The following is a 22,422-nucleotide window of genomic DNA, read 5'->3' on the forward strand; positions in this document are numbered from 1 at the left end:
ATTATGCAGTTATGAAAGGAGTTATCCAGCTTGCTTTAGGCAGACAGTAAGGGAAGGGTCCCTGGAGAACATCCAACCCACCCCACAAGCATTTATACCAGATGTTTTGTGCAGATAAGGGAACTTGCACAGGGGTCTTGCCTAAACATGCCCACAGTGGAAAATTCCATTCCTTAACACATGTGCAGTAAGAGAAATAAATCAATATGGAGGGACTCAGTCTAAGGACCCACATATGCACTGGAAGGATGGGGTAGAATTCACACCTTAAGCCCTTGTATTCAACTGTGAAGGAAGCAACTGGAAACCTGCTTTCAGGACCCCTTTTTGTTTTTTGCTGAGACCTTTCCTTTTGCTTAATAAATTCTGCTCCACTCACTCTTTGATGACCTTGTGCCTAATTATTCTTGGTTGTGAGAAAAGAACCCAAATCTAGTTGAGCTAAGGAGGAAAAACTCCACATCACTTAGAGAGAAAGAACATTAGAAAGGCTTTGTGTAACAATTTATTAAAACATTCTAAAGGCATGCAACTCATAGGGATCTTTATTTCCATTTTAGTTGGAAATATGTTCTCTGATATGAAGTAGCAAATTCAAGATAATGTAATTTGATAGGTAGGTCAGCCTCTTTATTATTCTGGCTGCAACACAGTTTTCTGAAGAGTTTAAAACAACTACCATTGTCTTACAAATTGAGTCTATACAAACAGAAATGCAGCACTAGGAGCAATTCAAAGCCCACCCATCCTTCTTAACAATCCCCAAATCTCTCCTGTTCATATCAAGATGCTTGCAGATACTTTAAAAAGTCAAAACATTGGAAATATAATTGTCCTGCACTTAGAAAATAATATCTTAAATCTATGATAATAGATATGCCTCAAAATGCCCTCAGAGAAACCTTACATCCTTTCTTTGTGCCTTTCAGACATAAATATTTGACCCTGTCCTCTCTAGGACCTGCAGGTGATCTTTTTGCTATGCAAACTTCCTGGGAGATAACTTGCTTCTAAACAAAAGGAAAAAAAATAATAGGCGTTTTGAAAACAAACTGCTTCAGTGTCCATCACCCAAAATTTAGTCCACAACTTCCAGAAAATTACTTATCAACAATAAACAAAAATCTTAAAAGCCTCCTCTATAAATGTAGGTAAACAGGTAACCCTAACTTGTCCCATTTTCTAGAAATAACAATTTGGATACAAATGTAAAGTGGAGATAAACCAGTAATTTTTTACTAATACGTTTTACTGAATCATGACTAAAATTTTAGAATAAAACTCTAAGATCTCTGTTTGAAGCTGTCTGTATGGCTATGTATATTTAGGTTTACTTGTGTCAGGCCTCTGAGCCCAAGCCAAGCCATCGTATCCCCTGTGACCTGCACCTGTACGCCCAGATGGCCTGAAGTAACTAAAGAATCACAAATGAAGTGAATATGCCCTGCCCCACCTTAACTAATGACATTCCACCACAAAAGAAGTGTAAATGGCTGGTCCTTGCCTTAACTGATGACACTACCTTGTGAAAGTCCTTTTCCTGGCTCATCCTGGCTCCAAAAGCACCCCCACTGAGCACCTTGCGACCCCCACTCCTGCCCACTGAGCACCTTGCGACCCCCACTCCTACCCGCCAGAGAACAAACCCCCTTGGACTGTAATTTTCCTTTACCTACCCAAATCCTATAAAACAGCCTCACCCTTATCTCCCTTCACTGACTCTTTTCGGACTCAGCCTGCCTGCACCCAGGTGAAGTGAGCAACAGCCATGTTGCTCACACAAAGCCTGTTTGGTGGTCTCTTCACATGGACGTGCATGAAATTTGGTGCCGTGACTTGGATCGGGGGACCTCCCTTGGGAGATCAATCCCCTGTCCTCCTGCTCTTTGCTCCATGAGAAAGATCCACCTACGACCTCAGGTCCTCAGACCAACCAGCCCAAGAAACATCTCACCAATTTCAAATCCGGTAAGCGGCCTCTTTTTACTCTCTTCTCCAACCTCCCTCACTATCCCTCAACCTCTTTCTCCTTTCAATCTTGGCGCCACACTTCAATCTCTCCCTTCTCTTAATTTCAATTCCTTTCATTTTCTGGTAGAGAAAAAAGAGACATGTTTTATCCGTGAACCCAAAACTCCGGCGCCGGTCACGGACTGGGAAGGCAGCCTTCCCTTGGTATTTAATCATTGCAGGGACGCCTCTCTGATTATACACTCACGTTTCAAGGGTGTCAGACCATGCAGGGACGCCTGCCTTGGTCCTTCACCCTTAGCGGCAAGTCCCGCTTTCCTGGGGCAGGGGCAAGTACCCCTTAACCCCTTCCCCTTCACACTTAGCGGCAAGTCCCGCTTTCCTGGGGCAGGGGCAAGTACCCCTCAACCCCTTCTCCTTCACCCTTAGCGGCAAGTCCCGCTTTCCTAGGGGGCAAGAACCCCCCAATCACTTATTTCCACACCCCAACCTCTTATCTCTGTGCCCCAATCGCTTATTTCCACACCCCAACCTCTTATCTCTGCACCCCAATCCCTTATTTCCACACCCTGACCTCTTATCTCTGTACCCCAACCCCTTATTTCCGTGTCCCAACACTTTCTCTGCTTTTCTGGAGGGGAAGAAACCCCCACCCCTTCTCCGTGTCTCTACTCTTTTCTCTGGGCTTGCCTCCTTCACTATGGGCAAGCTTCCACCTTCCATTCCTCTTTCTTCTCCCTTAGCCTGTATTCTTAAAAACTTAAAACCTCTTCAATTCTCACCTGACCTAAAATCTAAGAGTCTTATTTTCTTCTGCAATGCCGCTTGACCCCAATACAAACTCGAGTAGTTCCAAATAGCCAGAAAACGGCACTTTCAATTTTTCCATCCTACAAGATCTAAATAATTCTTGTCGTAAAATGGGCAAATGGTCTGAGGTGCCTGACGCCCAGGCATTCTTTTACACATCAGTCCCTTCCTAGTCTCTGTGCCCAGTGCAACTCATCCCAAATCTTCCTTCTTTCCCTCCCTCCTGTCCCTCAGTACCGACCCAAGCGTCGCTGAGTCTTTCTAATCTTCCTTTTCTACAGACCCATCTGACCTCTCCCCTCCTCGCCAGCCCAAGCTAGGCCCCAATTCTTCCTCAGCCTCCGCTCCTCCACCCTGTAATCTTTTTATTGCCTCCCCTCCTCACACCTGGTCTGGCTTACAGTTTCGTTCTGTGACTAGCCCTCCCCCACCTGCCCAGCAATTTACTCTTAAAAAGGTGGCTGGAGCCAAAGGCATAGTCAAGGTTAATGCTCCTTTTTCTTTATCCCAAATCAGATAGCGTTTAGGCTCTTTTTCATCAAATATAAAAATCCAGCCCAGTTCATGGCTCGTTTGGCAGCAACCCTGAGACACTTTACAGCCCTAGCCCCTAAAAGGTCAAAAGGCCATCTTATTCTCAATATACATTTTATTACCCAATCTGCTCCCGACATTAAATAAAACTCCAAAAACTAGAATCTGGCCCTCAAACCCCACAACAGGACTTAATTAACCTCACCTTCAAGGTGTGCAATAACAGAAAAAAGTTGCAATTCCTTGCCTCCACTGTGAGACAAACCCCAGCCACATCTCCAGCACACAAGAACTTCCAAACGCCTGAACTGTAGCAGCCAGGCGTTCCTCCAGAACCTCCTCCCCCAGGAACTTGCTACACATGCCGGAAATCTGGCCACTGGGCCAAGGAACACCCGCAGCCCAGGATTCCTCCTAAGCCGCGTCCCATCTGTGTGGGACCCCACTGAAAATTGGACTGTTCAACTCACCTGGCAGCCACTCCCAGAGCTCCTGGAACTCTGGCCCAAGGCTCTCTGACTGACTCCTTCTTGGCTTACCGGCTGAAGACTGACACTGCCTGATCGCCTCGGAAGCCCCCTAGACCATCACGGACGGCAAGCTTCGGGTAACTCTCACAGTGGAAGGTAAGCCCGTCCCCTTCTTAATCAATACGGAGACTACTCACTCCACATTACTTTCTTTTCAAGGGCCTGTTTCCCTTGCCTCCATAACTGTTGTGGGTATTGACGGCCAGGCTTCTAAACCTCTTAAAACTCCCCAACTCTGGTGCCAACTTAGACAATACTCTTTTAAGTACTCCTTTTTAGTTATCCCCACCTGCCCAGTTCCCTTATTAGGCTGAGACACTTTAACTAAATTATCTGCTTCCCTGACTATTCCTGGACTACAGCTATATCTCATTGCCGCCCTTCTTCCCAATCCAAAGCCTCCTTTGGGTCCTCCTCTTGTATCCCCCCACCTTAACCCACAAGTATAAGATACCTCTACTCCCTCCTTGGCGACCAATCATGCACCCCTTACCATCTCATTAAAACCTAATCACCCTTACCCCACTCAACGCCAATATCCCATCCCGCAGCACACTTTAAAAAGATTAAAGCCTGTTATCACTCGCCTGCTACAGCATGGCCTTTTAAAGCCTATAAACTATCCTTACAATTCCCCCATTTTACCTGTCCTAAAACCAGACAAGCCTTACAAGTTTGTTCAGGATCTGCGCCTCATCAACCAAATTGTTTTGCCTATCCACCCCGTGGTGCCAAACCCATATACTCTAATATCCTGAATACCTGCCTCTACAACCCATTATTCTGTTCTAGATCTCAAACATGCTTTCTTTACTATTCCTTTGCACCCTTAATCCCAGCCTCTCTTCGCTTTCACTTGGACTGACCCTGACACCCATCAAGCTCAGCAAATTACCTAGGCTGTACTGCCGCAAAGCTTCACAGACAGCCCCCATTACTTCAATCAAGCCCAAATTTCTTCCTCATCTGTTACCTATCTCGGCATAATTCTCATAAAAACACACGTGCTCTCCCTGCCAATCGTGTCCGACTGATCTCTCAAACCCAAGCACCTTCTACAAAACAACAACTCCTTTCCTTCCTAGGCATGGTTAGCGAGGTCAGAATTCTTACACAAGAGCCAAGACCACACCCTGTAGCCTTTCTGTCCAAACAACTTGACCTTACTGTTTTAGCCTAGCCCTCATGTCTGCATGCAGCGGCTGCCGCTGCATTAATACTTTTAGAGGCCCTCAAAATCACAAACTATGCTCAACTCACTCTCTACAGTTCTCATAACTTCCAAAATCTATTTTCTTCCTCATACCTGATGCATATACTTTCTGCTTCCCGGCTCCTTCAGCTATACCCACTCTTTGTTGAGTCTCCCACAATTACCGTTGTTCCTGGCCCAGACTTCAATCCTGCCTCCCACATTATTCCTGATACCACACCTGACCCCCATGACTGTATCTCTCTGATCCACCTGACATTAACCCCATTTCCCTAAATTTCTTTCTTTCCTGTTCCTCACCCTGATCACGCTTGATTTATTGATGGCAGTTCCACCAGGCCTAATCGCCACACACCAGCAAAGGCAGATGATGCTATAGTACAAGCCACTAGCCCGCCTCTTAGAACCTCTCATTTCCTTTCCATCGTGGAAATCTATCCTCAAAGAAATAACTTCTCAGTGTTCCATCTGCTATTCTGCTCAGTGTTCCATCTGCTATTCTACTACTCCTCAGGGATTATTCAGGCCCCCTCCCTTCCCTACACATCAAGCTCGAGGATTTGCCCCACCCAGGACTGGCAAATTAGCTTTACTCAACATGCCCTTAGTCAGATAACTAAAATACCTCTTAGTCTAGGTAGATACTTTCACTGGATAGGTAGAGGCCTTTCCTACAGGGTGTGTACAGGGTGTGAGAAGGCCACCGCAGTCATTTCTTCCCTTCTGTCAGACATAATTCCTCAGTTTAGCCTTCCCACCTCAATACAGTCTGATAACAGACGAGCCTTTATCAGTCAAATCAGCCAAGCAGTTTTTCAGGCTCTTAGTATTCAGTGAAACCTTTATATCCCTTAAGGTCCTCTGTCTTCAAGCAAAGTAGAATGGACTAAAGGTCTTTTAAAAACACACCTCACCAAGCTCAGCCACCAACTTAAAAAGGACTGGACAATACTTTTACCACTTTCCCTTCTCAGAATTCAGGCCTGTCTTCAGAATGCTACAGGGTACAGCCCATTTAAGCTCCTGTATAGACGCTCCTTTTTATTAGGCCCCAGTCTCATTCCAGACACCAGACCAACTTAGACTGTGCCCCAAAAAACCTGTCATCCCTACTATCTTCTGTCTAGTCATACTCCTATTCACCGTTCTCAACTACTCATACATGCCCTGCTCTTGTTTACACTGCTGGTTTACACTGTTTTTCCAAGCCATCACAACTGATATCTCCTGGTGCTATCCCCAAACTGCCACTCTTAACTCTTGAAGTAAATACATAATCTTTGCTGGCAGGACTATGCTGAATCTCCTTAGGCACTCTCTAATCAGATATCCTGAGTCGTCCCAATTCTTAGACCTTTTACACCTGTTTTTCTCCTTCTGTTATTCCATTTAGTTTCTCAATTCATCCAAAACCGTATTCAGGCAATCACCAATCATGCTATATGACAAATGTTTCTTCTAACATCCCCACAATATCACCCCTTACCACAAGACCTCCCTTCAGCTTAATCTCTCCCACTCTAGGTTCCCACGCCGCCCCTAATCCCGCTTGAAGCAGCCCTGAGAAACATCGACCATTCTCTCTCCATATCACCCCCAAAAAATTTTCACCACCCCAACACTTCAACACTATTTTGTTTTATTTTTCTTATTAAGAAGGCAGGAATGTCAGGCCTCTGGGCCCAAGCCAAGCCATCACATCCCCTGTGACCTGCACCTATATGCCCAGATGGCCTGAAGTAACTAAAGAATCACAAAAGAAGTGAATATGCCCTGCCCCACCTTAAGTGATGACATTCCACCACAAAAGAAGTGTAAATGGCTGGTCCTTGCCTTAACTGATGACATTACCTTGTGAAAGTCCTTTTCCTGGCTCATCCTGGCTCCAAAAGCACCCCCACTGAGCACCTTGCGACCCCCACTCCTGCCCACTGAGCACCTTGCGACCCCCACTCCTACCCGCCAGAGAACAAACCCCCTTGGACTGTAATTTTCCTTTACCTACCCAAATCCTATAAAACGGCCCCACTCTTATCTCCCTTCGCTGACTCTCTTTTCGGACTCAGCCCGCCTGCAACCAGGTGAAATAAACAGCCATGTTGCTCACACAAAGCCTGTTTGGTGGTCTCTTCACACAGACGCACATGAAAACTTGTATATGTATATGTAATGTATACATGATACTCTCCTACTTCTGAATAGTGTTACCAAATTAATTTATAAAATTCTGTAATGGTTTATTCAAATTGGCTTAGAGATAAATGAACATTTACATAAAATAAATATTCCTGAAACCCCAGGAAATACAGAATGTGAAAAGTTTTCATGTTCACATGACTTGGATATGTTTGTTGATATAAAAGATTAGTTTAATATGGTTGGTTTAATAAAAATAGCTATGTATTCTGAGTTATTAGCATTATGTATAATATGAGCATACATTTTTATTCTACTGGATTTAGTAGCCAAATAAGGTTAAAAATAGTTAAGAGGGAAATAAGTTAAAATGTTGGTTAGCTTTGTTTGGTATTATACTATGTCTGCCTAAATTCAGTTTCTAAAAAATATTTATAGTAACTTTCAACCTTAGAATTATGCTAAATTATATATATATGTATATAGTGTTTACGTGTGTGTTTCAAAATTTCCAAATAGAATACAATACTGAAACATTCATTACTGAACATAATTTAAATTTATGTATTTTTGGCATCTTGTTTTTATACAGTATAAAGAAACTAAATATATTTGGGTATGTTAATACACATGAGAAACTATACCGTGAGGAAATAGCATATACCTATAAAACACAAGATAGTATATTTGTAAATGTGCCACTCAGCTACAGAATACTGACATATGACAGGCAATTCACAATTGTCTATTTCCTAGTTTTCTCTGAAAAAGAAATGTTGCTTACTTTGAGGGCCGAGGCAGGCGGATCATGAGGTCAGGAGATGGAGACCAGCCTGCTAACATAGTGAAACCCCGTCTCTACTAAAAAAAAAAAATAGCTGGACATGGTGGCATGCACCTGTAGTCCCAGCTACTTGGGAGGCTAAGGTAGGAGAATTGTTTGAACCTGGGAGGCAGAGGTTTCAGTGAGCCAAGATAACGCCACTGCACTCCAGCCTGGGTGACACAGCAACACTCTGTCTCAAAAAAAAAAAAAAAGAAATGTTACTAACGGTTAAAAATAAATGAAACTACTATGAATAAAAAGAGTAAAGAAAAAAAATCTTTATGCAAAGTGTGCAAGAAAAGTAGGATGTGTTTTTGATTTAAAAAGAGAAATGTGGTATGAAGCATATATTTCTTTTTTTAAGGGGAAAAAAAGAGTAATTTTGTCCTAAGGTAGAATGACTGGTTGTTCCAGAATGAGAAAAAGGAAAAGAGTAGCACCAAAACTGAATGGATGTTAAAAAACATGTAGAGGGTTTGTAGGAAAAGAATTTTATGTGTAGCCAGCTGCTAAGATAGAATGGATTTATTTCTAAGTTAAAGAAAATGAGACAACATTATAAGCATAATGATGTAAAGCCAGAATGATAGTTTTCTTGGATTATTGGTCTGTTCTTATTAAAAAATAAGAGATTTCTCTTTATCTTTTAAGTAATCTACTTAGGAAACAAAGATTTTTGTATCTTAGCAAAATAATTTCCTGTGCTTCATGTTGTATTTATCAGATCTTTGCTTAGGAAAACCAAGTTTTCTCAATATTAGAAGAGCTAAAATTTTTTTCACAGTTATTTAACTTACGGTATTTGCCTTTGAAATCTTTTATTGTCACACTAGTTAAATAAATAAGTATTGTTTCATAGTAGTAAGCCTACTTAATGACATGTTCAAAACTTTTCACATTTTTGACAAGCACCTCAATATCAAATTTAAATAGTCTTTTTGACCTCAAAACTAACTTTGTGATTTCCCAGAGCACCCCTGGAAAATCTTAAATAATATGTTCTCTCATCTTGTAAAAAGAGAGATGTTAAACTCATTAGATTTATTTGAGATACTGAATTACATAAGAAGCATTGTCAAATAAAAAGTAATGCTTAACCTTCTTTAAGTTGTATTTGTATGGCTATATATTTTTAATATAAATGTTTCAAAAATTTTATGAAATTCCTAGAAATTTGTCAATGTTCTTTCTGTCTACATAAATCACTCATAATCAGTTATCTTAGAACATTATATGCCACATTATAATAAGCTCCTATCAGATCTTTAACCATGACCACTTTAAGTCTTTTGTCATTTACAGACAATTATTGTTTTACTCAGATTCTTCTCTGAAAATGTTCACAATTAGCAGCAGGCCAAAATTGCTCTATCTTCAAACAAATTCATGAAACATACTCTAATGAATACTCTGAAGTACAAGTTTCTGATAATTTTATTTATTTGTTTGTTTATTTATCTATTTATTTATTAGGGACAGAGTCTCACTCTGTTGCCCAGGCTGGAGTATAGTGGTGTGATCATAGCTCACTGCAGCCTCCAGCTCCTGGGCACAAGCGCTCCTCTCACGTCAGCCACCTGAGGATTTGAGACACTATAGGTATGTGCCACCACACCCAGCTAATTAATTTATTTTTGTAGAGATGGGGTCGCACTTTGTTCCCAGGCTGGTATCGAACTTCTGGCTTCAAGCAATTCTTCTATCTCAGTCTTTCAATGTGGCAGGACTACAAGTGTGTGCCACCATGCCTGGCTAAATTTTAAAATTTTGTGTAGAGACGGGATCTTGCTTTGTTGCTCAGGCTGGTATTGAACTCCTCGCTTCAAGCAATCCTCCTGTGTCAGTCTCCTAAAGTGCTGGGGCTAAGGGCATGAGCCACCCATGCCTGGCCTCTGGCAATAATAAGATCATATGCTTTGACTGGGTAAAAATTTCCAGAACTCTAGTTAAAAAATCTGATTGATTCATAAAACTAACCCAAGATCATGCAAAATTATAACTGAGCTCCATCTTGCTTCTAACCTCCAAACTGTCCTTGTTCCTTCCTGGGCATAGGCTGAACTAACTTTGGGAGGAACTTAGTTTATAATTTAAAACAAAGATGATAACAGCCCTTTCCCAAAACAAACTTCCTTCTTGCCTGGAGACTAGATTGCCTTTGTAGGACTAACAAATTAGCCACAAGTTTAGAAATTATGGTTTAGGAGTCTTGAAGCTGGAGTCTACAAGATTCTGACCCTCCCTAAACTATTCCTAAGATCAGTGTTTGAGATGTTTTTGCAAACCTTCACTTGATGGACCAGCTGGCATCACCCAGATTGATAAAGTGGCTCATTTGATCTTGTGGTCCCCACCCAGGAACTGACTCAGCACAAAAAGACAGCTTCAATTCCCTATGATTTCATCTCCTACCTAACCAATTAGCACTCCTGGTTCACTGGCTTCCCCCCACCAAGTCGTCCTTAGAAACTTTGACACCCAAATGCTTGCGGAGACTGATCTGAGTAATAATAAAACTCTGGTCTCCCACACAGCCAGGTCTGTGTGAATTATTCTTTCTCTGTTGCAATTTCCCTGTCTCAATATACAGATCTTGGAGGGTGGAGCCAAGATGGCCAAATAGGAACAGCTCCAGTCTAGAACTCCCAGCATGAGCAACCCAGAAGATGAGTGATTTCTGCATTTCCAACTGAGGTACCAGGCTCATCTCACTGGGGAGTGTCGGAAAGTGGGTGCAGGACAGTGGGTGCAGTGCACCCAGCGTGAGCCGAAGCAGGGCGAGGCATCGCCTCACCCGGGAAGTGCAAGGGTCAGGGAATTCCCTTTCCTAGTCAAAGAAAGGGGTGACAGACAGCACCTGGAAAATTGGGTCACTCCCACCCTAATACTACACTTTTCCAACGGTCTTAGCAAATGGCACACCAGGAGATTATATCCCGTGCATGGCTCGGAGGGTCCTACGCCCACGGAGCCTCGCTCATTCCCAGAACAGCAGTCTGAGATCAAACGGCAAGGCAGCAGCGAGACTGGGGGAGGGGTGCCCGCCATTGCCGAGGCTTGAGTAGGTAAACAAAGCTGCTGGGAAGCTCGAACTTGGTGGAGCCCACTGCAGCTCAAGAAGGCCTGTCTACCTCTGTAGACTCCACCTCTGGGGGCAGGGAATAGCCAAACAAAAGGCAGCAGTAACCTCTGCACACTAAAATGTCCCTGTCTGACAGCTTTGAAGAGAATAGTGGTTCTCCCAGCATGCAGCTGGAGATCTGAGAACAGACAGACTGCCTCAAGTGGGTCCCTGACCCCTGAGTAGCCTAACTGGGAGGTAGGGGCAGACTGACACCTCACACGGCTGGGTACTCCTCTGAGACAAAACTTCCAGAGGAACAATCAGGCAGCAACATTTGCTGGTCACCAGTATCCGATGTTCTGCAGCCTCCGCTGCTGATACCCAGGCAAACAGGTTCTGGAGCAGACCTCCGGCAAACTCCAACAGACCTGCAGCTGAGGGTCCTGACGGTTAAGAGGAACACTAACAAACAGAAAGGACATCCACACCAAATCCCCATCTGTATGTTGTCATCATCAAAGACCAAAGGTAGATAAAACCACAAAGATGAGGAAAAAACAGAGTAGAAAAACTGGAAACTCTAAAAATCAGAGTGCCTCTCCTCCTCCAAAGGAACGCAGCTCCTCACCAGCAATGGAACAATGCTGGATGGAGAATGGCTTTGATGAGTTGAGAGAAGAAGGCTTCAGATGATCAAACTACTCTGAGCTAAAGGAGGAAGTTCAAACCCATGGCAAAGAAATTAAAAATCTTGAAAAAAAATTAGACGAATGGCTAACTAGAATAACCAATGCAGAGAACTCCTTAAAGGACCTGATAGAGCTGAAAACCAAGGCACAAAAACTATGTGACGAATGCACAAGCCTCGTAGTCGATTTGATCAACTGGAAGAAAGGGTATCAGTGATGGAAAATAAAAAGAATGAAATGAAGCGAGACGGGAAGTTTAGAGAAAAAAGAATAAAAAGAAATGAACAAAGCCTCCAAGAAATATGGGACTATGTGAAAAGACCAAATCTACGTCTGATTGGTGTACCTGAAAGTGATGGGGAGAATGGAACCAAGTTGGAAAACACTCTGCAGGATATTATCCAGGAGAACTTCCTGAACCTAGCACGGCAGGCCAACATTCAAATACAGGAAATACAGAGAACACCAAAAAGATACTCCTCGAGAAGAGCAACACATAATTGTCAGATTCACCAAAGTTGAAATGAAGGAAAAAATGTTAAGGGCAGCCAGAAAGAAAGGTAGGGTTACCCACAAAGGGAAGCCCATCAGACTAACAGCTGATCTCTCAGCAGAAACTCTACAAGCCAGAAGAGAGTGGGGGCCAATATTCAACATTCTTAAAGAAAATAATTTTCAACCCAGAATTTCATATCCAGCCAAACTAAGCTTCGTAAGTGAAGGAGAAATAAAATACTTTACAGACAAGCAAATGCTGAGAGATTTTGTCACCACCAGGCCTGCCCTACAAGAGCTCCTGAAGGAAGAACTAAACATGGAAAGGAACAACCGGTTCCAGCCACTGCAAAATCATGCCAAATTGTAAAGACCATCGAGACTAGGAAGAAACTGCATCAACTAATGAGCAAAATCACCAGCTAACTTCATAATGACAGGATCAAATTCACACATAACAATATTAACCTTAAATGTAAATGCGCTAAATGCTCCCATTAAAAGACACAGGCTGGTAAACTGGATAAAAAGTCAAGACCCATCAGTGTGCTGTATTCAGGAAACCCATCTCATGTGCAGAGACACACATAGGCTCAAAATAAAGGAATGGAGGAAGATCTACCAAGCAAATGGAAAACAGAAAAAGGCAGGGGTTGCAATCCTAGTCTCTGATAAAACAGACTTTAAACCAACAAAGATCAAAAGAGAAAAGGAAGACATTACATAATGGTAAAGGGATCAATTCAACAAGAAGAGCTAAGTATCCTAAATATATATGCACCCAATACAGGAGCACCCAGATTCATTAAGCAAGTCCTTAGAGACCTAGAAAGAGACGTAGACTCCCAGGCAATAATAATGGCAGACTTTTAACACCCCGCTGTCACCATTAGACAGATCAACGAGACAGAAAGGGATATCCAGGAATTGAACTCAGGGATATCCAGGGATTATCCAGGGATATCCAGGAATTGAATCAGGTTAACAGGGATTTCCAGGAATTGAACTCAGCTCTGCACCTAATAGACATCTACAGAACTCTCCATCCCAAATCAATAGAATATACATTCTTCTGAGCACCACACTGCACCTATTCCAAAATTGACCACATAGTTGGAAGTAAAGTACTCCTCAGCAAATGTAAAAGAACAGAAATTATAACTAACTGTCTCTCAGACCACAGTGCAATCAAACTAGAACTCAGGATTAAGAAACTCACTCAAAACTTCTCAGCTACATGGAAACTGAACAACCTGCTCCTGAATGACTACTGGGTACATAACAAAATGAAGGCAGAAATAAAGATGTTCTTTGAAATCAACGAGAACAAAGACACAACATACCAGAATCTCTGGGACACACTTAAAGCAGTGTGTAGAGGGAAATTTATAGCACTAAATGCCCACAAGAGAAAGCAGGAAAGATCTAAAATTTACACCCTAACATCACAATTAAAAGAACTAGAGAAGCAAGAGCAAACACATTCAAAAGCTAGTAGAAGGCAAGAAATAACTAAGATCAGAGCAGAACTGAAGGAAATAGAGACACAAAAAAACCCTTCAAAAAATCAATGAATCCAGGAGCTGGTTTTTTGAAAGGATCAACAAAATTGATAGACTGCTAGCAAGACTAATAGAAGAAAAGAGAGAAGAATAAAATAGATGCAATAAAAAATGATAAAGGGGATATCACTGCCGATCCCACAGAAATACAAACTACCATCAGAGAATACTATAAACACCTCTACGCAAATAAACTAGAAAATCTAGAAGAAATGGAAAAATTCCTCAACACATACACCCTCCCAAGACTAAACCAGGAAAAAGTTGAATCTCTGAATAGACCAATAACAGGATCTGAAATTGAGGCAATAATTAATAGCTTACCAACCAAAAAAAGTCCAGGACCAGATGGATTCACAGCCGAATTCTACCAGAGGAACAAGGAGGAGCTGGTACCATGCCTTCTGAAACTATTCCAATCAATAGAAAAAGAGGGAATCCTCCCTAACTCGTTTTATGAGGCCAGCATCATCCTGAACCAAAAGCCGGGCAGAGACACAACCAAAAAAGAGAATTTTAGACCAATATCTCTGATGAACATCGACGCAAAAATCCTCAATAAAATTCTGGCAAACTGAATCCAGCAGCACACCAAAAAGCTTATCCACCATGATCAAGTGGGCTTCATCCCTGGGATACAAGTCTGGTTTAACATATGCAAATCAATAAACGTAATCCAGCATATAAACAGAACCAATGACAAAAATCATATGATCATCTCAATAGATGCAGAAAAGGCCTTTGACAAAATTCAACAACCCTTCATGCTAAAAACTCTCAATAAATTAGGTATTGATGGGACATATCTCAAAATAGTAAGAGCTATCTATGACAAACCCACAGCCAATATCATACTGAATGGGCAAAAACTGGAAGCATTCCCTTTGGAAACCGGCAGAAGACAGGGATGCCCTTTTTCACCACTCTTATTCAACACAGTGTTGGAAGTTCTGGCCAGGGCAATCAGGCAAGAGAAAGAAAGAAAGGGTATTCAATTAGGAAAAGAGGAAGTGAAATTGTCCCTGTTTACAGATGATATGATTATATATCTAGAAAACCCCATCGTCTCAGCCCAAAATCTCCTTAAGTTGATAGGCAACTTCAGCAAAGTCTCAGGATACAAAATCAATGTGCAAAAATCACAAGCATTCTTATACACCAATAACAGACAAACAGAGAGCCAAATCGTGAGTGAACTCCCATTCACAATTGCTTCAAAGAGAATAAAATACCTAGGAATCCAACTTACAAGGGATGTGAAGGACCTCTTCAAGGAGAACTACAAACCACTGCTCAATGAAATAAAAGAGAATACAATCAAATGGAAGAACATTCCATGCTCATGGGTAGGAAGAATCAATATTGTGAAAATGGCCATACTGCCCAAGGTAATTTATAGATTCAATGCCATCCCTGTCAATCTACCAATGACTTTCTCCACAGAACTGGAAAAAACTACTTTAAAGTTCATATGGAACCAAAAAGAGCCCACATTGCCAAGTCAATCCTAAGCCAAAAGAAGAAAGCTGGAGGCATCATGCTACCTGACTTCAAACTATACTACAAGGCTACAGTAACCAAAACAGCATGGTACTGGTACCAAAACAGAGATATAGATCAATGGAACAGATCAGAGCCCTCAGATATAATGCCGCATATCTACAACCATCTGATCTCTGACAAACCTGACAAAAACAAGAAATGGGGAAAGGATTCCCTATTTAATAAATGGTGCTGGGAAAACTGGCTAGCCATATGTAGAAAGCTGAAACTGGATCCCTTCTTTACACCTTATACAAAAATTAATTCAAGATGGATTAAAGACTTAAATGTTAGACCTGAAACCATAAAAAACCTAGAATAAAGCCTAGACAATACCACTCAGGATATAGGCACGGGCAAGGACTTCATGTCTAAAACACCAAAAGCAATGGCAACCAAAGCCAAAATTGACAAATGGGATCTAATTAAAGTAAAGAGCTTCTGCACAGCAAAAGAAACTACCATCAGAGTGAACAGGCAACCTACAGAATGGGAGAAAATTTTTGCAATCTACTCATCTGACAAAGGGCTAATATCCAGAATCTACAATGAACTCAAACAAATTTACAAGAAAAAAACAAACAACCCCATCAAAAAGTGGGCGAAGGATATGAACAGACACTTCTCAAAAGAAGACATTTATGTAGCCGAAAGACACATGAAAAAATGCTCATCATCACTGGCCATCAGAGAAATGCAAATCAAAACCACAATGAGATACCATCTCACACCAGTTAGAATGGTGATCATTAAAAAGTCAGGAAACTACAGGTGCTGGAGAGGATGTAGAGAAATAGGAACACTTTTACACTGTTGGTGGGACTGTAAACTAGTTCAACCATTGTGGAAGTCAGTGTGGCGATTCCTCAGGGATCTAGAACTAGAAATACCATTTGACCCAGCCATCCCATTACTGGGTATATACCCAAAAGATTATAAATCATGCTGCTGTAAAGACACATGCACACATATGTTTATTGCAGCACTATTCACAATAGCAAAGACTTGGAACCAACCAAATGTCCAACAATAATAGACTGGATTAAGAAAATGTGGCACATATACACCATGGAATACTATGCAGCCATAAAAAATGATGAGTTCATGTCCTTTGTAGGGACATGCATGAAGCTGGTAACCATCATTCTCAGCAAACTATCGCAAGAATAAAAAACCAAACACCGCATATTCTCACTCATAGGTGGGAATTGAACAATGAGAACACATGGACACAGGAAGGGGAACATCACACACCTGGGCCTATTGTGGTGTGGGGGGAGGGGGGAAGGATAGCATTAGGAGATATACCTAATGTTAAATGAGGAGTTAATGGGTGCAGTGCACCAACATGGCACATGTATACATATGTAACTAACCTGCACATTGTGCATATGTACCCTAGAACTTAAAGTATAATAATAATAAATAAATAAATATATATATATACACTCAGATCTTTCTAGGCAGTGGGCAAGGTGAACCCATTGGGTGGTTACAATCAAGCATAAAAAGAATTAATTACATGGAACTAAATGAACTCATAAGGAATATTATAATTTTTAAATTACTTTTTTGATTGAGATATTGCTGGTTCTTTAATATTTTGTTTTTCAAATTAAAGAAAACTTCTTCTCTTTTTCTCTCAAGCTGTCTATACCTTACAACAATCTGGGAAACTATAAAGAAAAATAAAATATTTATTTGTTTTCTCTGCCTGATCTCTCTAGATTTGGAAACTATTGTTGATTATTCTTATTTTCAAGGCAATATAAATATATGAATAAGTTCAATAAGAATATGTACTTTTTATAACAGAAAATAACTCGAAACATTGGTTATATTGCTAAGCCTTTGACTGGAAGGTCATATTTGAAAATAATATGTATAGAATCAGATATGACTAGAAAGTTTTAAGGAACTAAATTTGATTTCATGGGGCCAATGATTACAAAGACCCTTCGAAACTGGCCTTGGACCTGGCTTACAGAATTCTCAGCCTTACATGTGAATAAGGAAGGTCACTTCCCAGCAGGCTCAGGAACCTCCAAATACATTGAGTATCTTGGGAAGAGTGGATTTCACCCAAATCTATAGGTGCCACACGCAAAGACTGATGGCAAGTCCCTTGGCTTGGTGCCCTAGCCTCCAGGCGCTTTTAAAAGTCTAATCTGAGATTCCTTATCATAAGTTCCAGGGAAGCAAATTCAAAAAAGGACCTATGTGGTCAAGTACATTCTTGCTGCACTAACGTAAATAATGAGGAAAAGTTTAATGGGGTTGGACTTATTTTGCTATCAAATTAGTCTTACTTTGATAGAATTGGAAGTAACTATACAGAATAAAATTATTCCAATATTATTTCAAACATAGAATCTAATCCTGTTCTCTGTCTTTGAAACTTTGTTATGTCTCTGTAAAGTAGACTAGATCATGCTCAATTCTAGCATCCTCCAATACCTGATTATAACTCTTCAAATTAATGTTTCCAGTTTTTCTCTTACCCTCTTAAGTTGTTACCACTGAGGGTTAAAACCTTACTGCTCAGGTTCTTGTTAGGAATATCTAAAGAAGCCCTGGACATTGAGACTGGAAACTTCCATACTATGCTCTGAGAAGTAACCGTAACTCTTTCATCACCAGAGGCATTCAGACTACAAGCCAGGAAATTTATTGAATGACTACTTCCATTCTCATGCCATCATCTAAAGACACTTTGAGCCAAATGTCCTGAAATCCTGAGTGACTGCCTTCTGGAATCAAAAACAGAATTTATAGTTTGTTCTAACCAGTTATCTTTTTCATTTTTGTGTTTTTTTTTTTTTTTTCATAGAAATGTGCCTTACTAAATGCTTGATTGTTCATACCATCTAGAGGAGTTTGGGGAGGGGAGCTCCCTATTTCTACCTTTATGGTGTCTCCCGAAATGAGATACAATTATTTAACTGAACTATCCTCTTCCTAGGACTGACAGACTATTTCAATGGGATATGGGACAATCTACCAACTCAATTTTTGGACTGTAAAACTTCCTGGGGGAAGTTTCAGTTGGGGTAATAATAGGTTCAGTACACAATACCCCCAAATATGGCACCTTGGCATGCTGAATACATATATATTTTTGATACAGGTTCTTGCTCAGTCACCCAGGCTGGAGTGCAGTACAGCAATCTTGGCTCACTGCAATCTCCACCTCCCAGGCTCACGTGATCCTCCCACCTCAGTCTCCTGAGTAGCTAGGACTACAGGTGAATGCCAGCATGCTCTGGTAATTTTTGCATTTTTTTGTAGAAACGGGGTCTCACCATGTTGTCCAGGCTGGACTTGAACTCCCGGGCTCAAGCAATCCACCTACCTCAGCCTCCCAAAGTGCTGGCATTACAGGTTGTGAGCCTCTGTGCCCAGCCAGCATACTGAATATTATAACCTGAAGAGAAACTACTAGTGCAGGAAAATACCTCTGACAGTCCCCTGAAGCAGAACATAAGACCATCATGTAAGAAGTACTCTCCAAATACCCAGAGGAAAGGAGCATTCTTATCTCTGAGGATGAAGGAAGACTGAGAGAAATCTGAATGAACAGAACTTGCCAACATTTCTCCAGTCTACTGCTTTTAACTCATACCCCTTTGTCCTATCACATTTTTCCATTGTTTTCCATAATAATATGCTTATTAGGCAATATAATAATAGGCAATATAATAGGCTTTCCAAGCCTATTGTAAAAGCACTGAAGTTTAATCACTTTGGGGGTCTTTATTTCCTTAGGAAGCCTATGTTATAAAAAACTTATATTAAATAAAAGCAAAAATTTCTATTCTTTATTCTTGTTAATCTGTTTTTGGTTACAGAGCCCAAGCTGAGAATCTATAAGAGCAGGAACAAAATACTTTTCTTCCCGAGGTAAGTATGGACAAATTGCTCTCCAAGTGGTTATAACATTTTATATTCCAACCAGCAGTATATAAGCACTCCTCACTTTGTCCTTAATCATATTGTTAACTACCCAAGGTCAGTTAAATCAATCCTGGGAAATAACTTTTTAAAATAAGAAAATGCTGTTCTTTCATCACTTTCTTTAGAAGAAAGTGAGCCCATCCATTACTTGTTCATTTATTTTCAAATAAAAAATGTATTTCCCTTTTATTTCTCCTTTCCTTTCTTCATTCTACTTTTCACCATTTCCACCACTTTGTCAATCCTGCTCATAGATATAAGCATGAGAGTGTTGTTAGCAATACATCTGAATGTCCAGTTTACATCAAAATTAAGAACATGCAAATAATGTATGCTAGAGTTAAATCTAATACATATTCAGTCTCCAAATCTCTAGTCTTTCAAATTGTTCAGAATCTCTGCAAAAGTTTCTAACTAATCTTTCTAATCCTCCAATAATTAAATCTTTTCTTCAAATTTGTCTAAATGCACACACATACCACAATCCACACACCACTATATCACTATCTTCTGTATGCTTGTCTGCATTATATACTTTTTTCTACTGAAAGCACAAAGTATTTCAGCTTTGTAATTCAGAATTGGGCCCAAATCTACACTTACGAAAAGGGTTCCTCTGGGCAGGAGACTTTATATCTCTGAGCCTTAGTTCCCTTCTCTGTACCTAATAGTGTTTGTTTTTAAGGGTTAAATATGTAATCTCAAACGAAATAATAATAACTTATTATGGTTTTTAGTTAACCAGTGAATAAGGGGCAATAACATAGTTCAGATTTTATTTATTGAAAAGTCATATCTTATTTTCATTTAGAATAATAGGTTAAAATTAATTACCATTTCAGGCTCTGATTTGATAAACTAAAGCAAATTCTTAACTCAGGAATTTGATGGGAAGGTTTTGGGATGAAACTGTTTCACCTCAGATCATCAGGCATTAGTTAGATTATCATTAAGGAGCACATAATCTAGATCCCTTGCATATACACTTCACTATAGGGTTCTCACTCCTATGAGAATCTAATGCCACTGTTGATCTGACAGGAGGCGGAGCTCAGGCAGTAATGCTCGCTCACCTGCTGCTCAACATCTGCGGCTCAACTTCTGCTGTATGGCCCTGCTCCTAACAGGCCACAGACCGCTACGGAGGAATCCTGCTCTACAACACTGGTTACTGTTTGCTTGTCCAGATTCCACTTCAAGATTCACATGTCCTTGTTGCCTTGCATTTATTTGCTCCTTTAGCTTATCTGCTTTGACTTCAGTTCTAATATATGTCCATCCTGCTTTTCCTTACCTTGTTTCTCAGTTGTGGCACCTGTATTCTTTTAAATCCCTGATGGAGGCAATGTGACAAAGCAGAAAGTCAGGCAGACAAGGATTCTAAATGTAGCTCTGGACTACGTATGTGACATTTTAATTATTAAAACTCCCTGATGCTCAATTTCTTCATCTGGTAATCAATATGATGCTGTCTTTGCATGATTATTGATAGACTTACATCTGATAATCTTTGTAAATGGCCAGGAAACACCTAAAAAATAGTAGGGAATACTGCCTTTTTTTTTTTTTTTTTTTTAACCATCCCCTTTTTTCTTTCTTCTCAATTTGTTTTCAATAGACTGTAAGTTCATGAAGACAAGGCCAATGCCTGCCTTGTTCTTTCCTGTAACAACCACAGAACATAGAATAGTGGCACGGTTCAGCTCCACTTAAAGACATAGTACCTGTCTGAAGGAAAGAAAGGAATAAAAAAAGAATCAATCAATGAATCATTCATCTTCTGACTTAAATCCAATTTCAACTACTGCTTCTACATCTCACAGCAGATCTGTGTGCCTGAATTCCATTTTTCATTTTTGTCTTTTTCTTTATTTTTATTCTTATTTTTATTTTCTTATTATTATACTTTAAGTTTTAGGGTACATGTGTACAATGTGCAGGTTAGTTACATATGTATACATGTGCCATGCTGGTGTGCTGCACCCATTAACTTGTCATTTAGCATTAGGTATATCTCCTAAAGCTATCCCTCCCTCCACCCCCAACCCTACAACAGTCCCGAGAGTGTGATGTTCTCCTTCCTGTGTCCATGTGTTCTCATTGTTCAATTCCCACCTTTGAATGAGAATATGCGGTGTTTGGTTTTTTGTTCTTGTGATAGTTTACTGAGAATGATGATTTCCAATTTCATCCATGTCCCTACAAAGGACATGAACTCATCATTTTTTATGGTTGCATAGTATTCCACGGTGTATATGTGCCACATTTTCTTAATCCAGTCTATCATTGTTGGACATTTGGTTGGTTCCAAGTCTTTGCTATTGTGCATAGTGCCGCAATAAACATATGTGTGCATGTGTCTTTACAGCAGCATGATTTATAGTCCTTTGGGTATATACCCAGTAATGGGATGGCTGAGTCAAATGGTATTTCTAGTTCTAGATCCCTGAGGAATCGCCACACTGACTTCCACAATGGTTGAACTAGTTTACAGTCCCACCAACAGTGTAAAAGTGCTCCTATTTCTCCACATCCTCTCCAGCATCTGTTGTTTCCTGACTTTTTAATGATTGCCATTCTAACTGGTGTGAGATGGTATCTCATTGTGGTTTTGATTTGCATTTCTCTGAGGGCCAGTGATGGTGAGCATTTTTTCATGTGTTTTTTGGCAGCATAAATGTCTTCTTTTGAGAAGTGTCTGTTCATGTCCTTCACCCACTTTTTGATGGGGTTGTTTGTTTTTTCTTGTAAATTTGTTTGAGTTCATTGTAGATTCTGGATATTAGCCCTTTGTCAGATGAGTAGGTTGTGAAAATTTTCTCCCATTTTGTAGGTTGCCTGTTCACTCTGATGGTAGTTTCTTTGGCTGTGCAGAAGCTCTTTAGTTTAATTAGATCCCATTTGTCAATTTTGGCTTTTGTTGCCATTGTTTTTGGTGTTTTAGACATGAAGTCCTTGCCCGTGCCTATATCCTGAATGGTAATGCCTAGGTTTTCTTCTAGGGTTTTTATGATTTTAGGACTAACATTTAAGTCTTTAATCCACCTTGAATTAATTTTTGTATAAGGTGTAAAGAAGGGATCCAGTTTCAGCTTT

The 22,422-nt window shown here is 40.5% G+C and overlaps 1 protein-coding gene and 1 long non-coding RNA gene across 31 annotated transcripts in view; one reads left to right on the forward strand and one right to left on the reverse strand.

Annotated features, from left to right (window-relative positions):
* Nucleotides 1-22,422, reverse strand: part of ADGRL3 (adhesion G protein-coupled receptor L3) — an 861,253-nt gene that overhangs the window by 294,613 nt on the left and 544,218 nt on the right. The window lies entirely within an intron of this gene.
* LOC134730272 (uncharacterized) lies at nucleotides 1,627-20,767 on the forward strand. Its single transcript, XR_010111973.1, has 3 exons — nucleotides 1,627-3,941; nucleotides 19,221-19,272; nucleotides 20,368-20,767. It is a non-coding gene; the product is annotated as an uncharacterized LOC134730272 (long non-coding RNA).

Source organism: Pan paniscus, chromosome 3, assembly GCF_029289425.2.
Source record: "Pan paniscus chromosome 3, NHGRI_mPanPan1-v2.0_pri, whole genome shotgun sequence".
In the NCBI taxonomy this organism is placed as follows: Eukaryota; Metazoa; Chordata; class Mammalia; order Primates; family Hominidae; genus Pan; species Pan paniscus.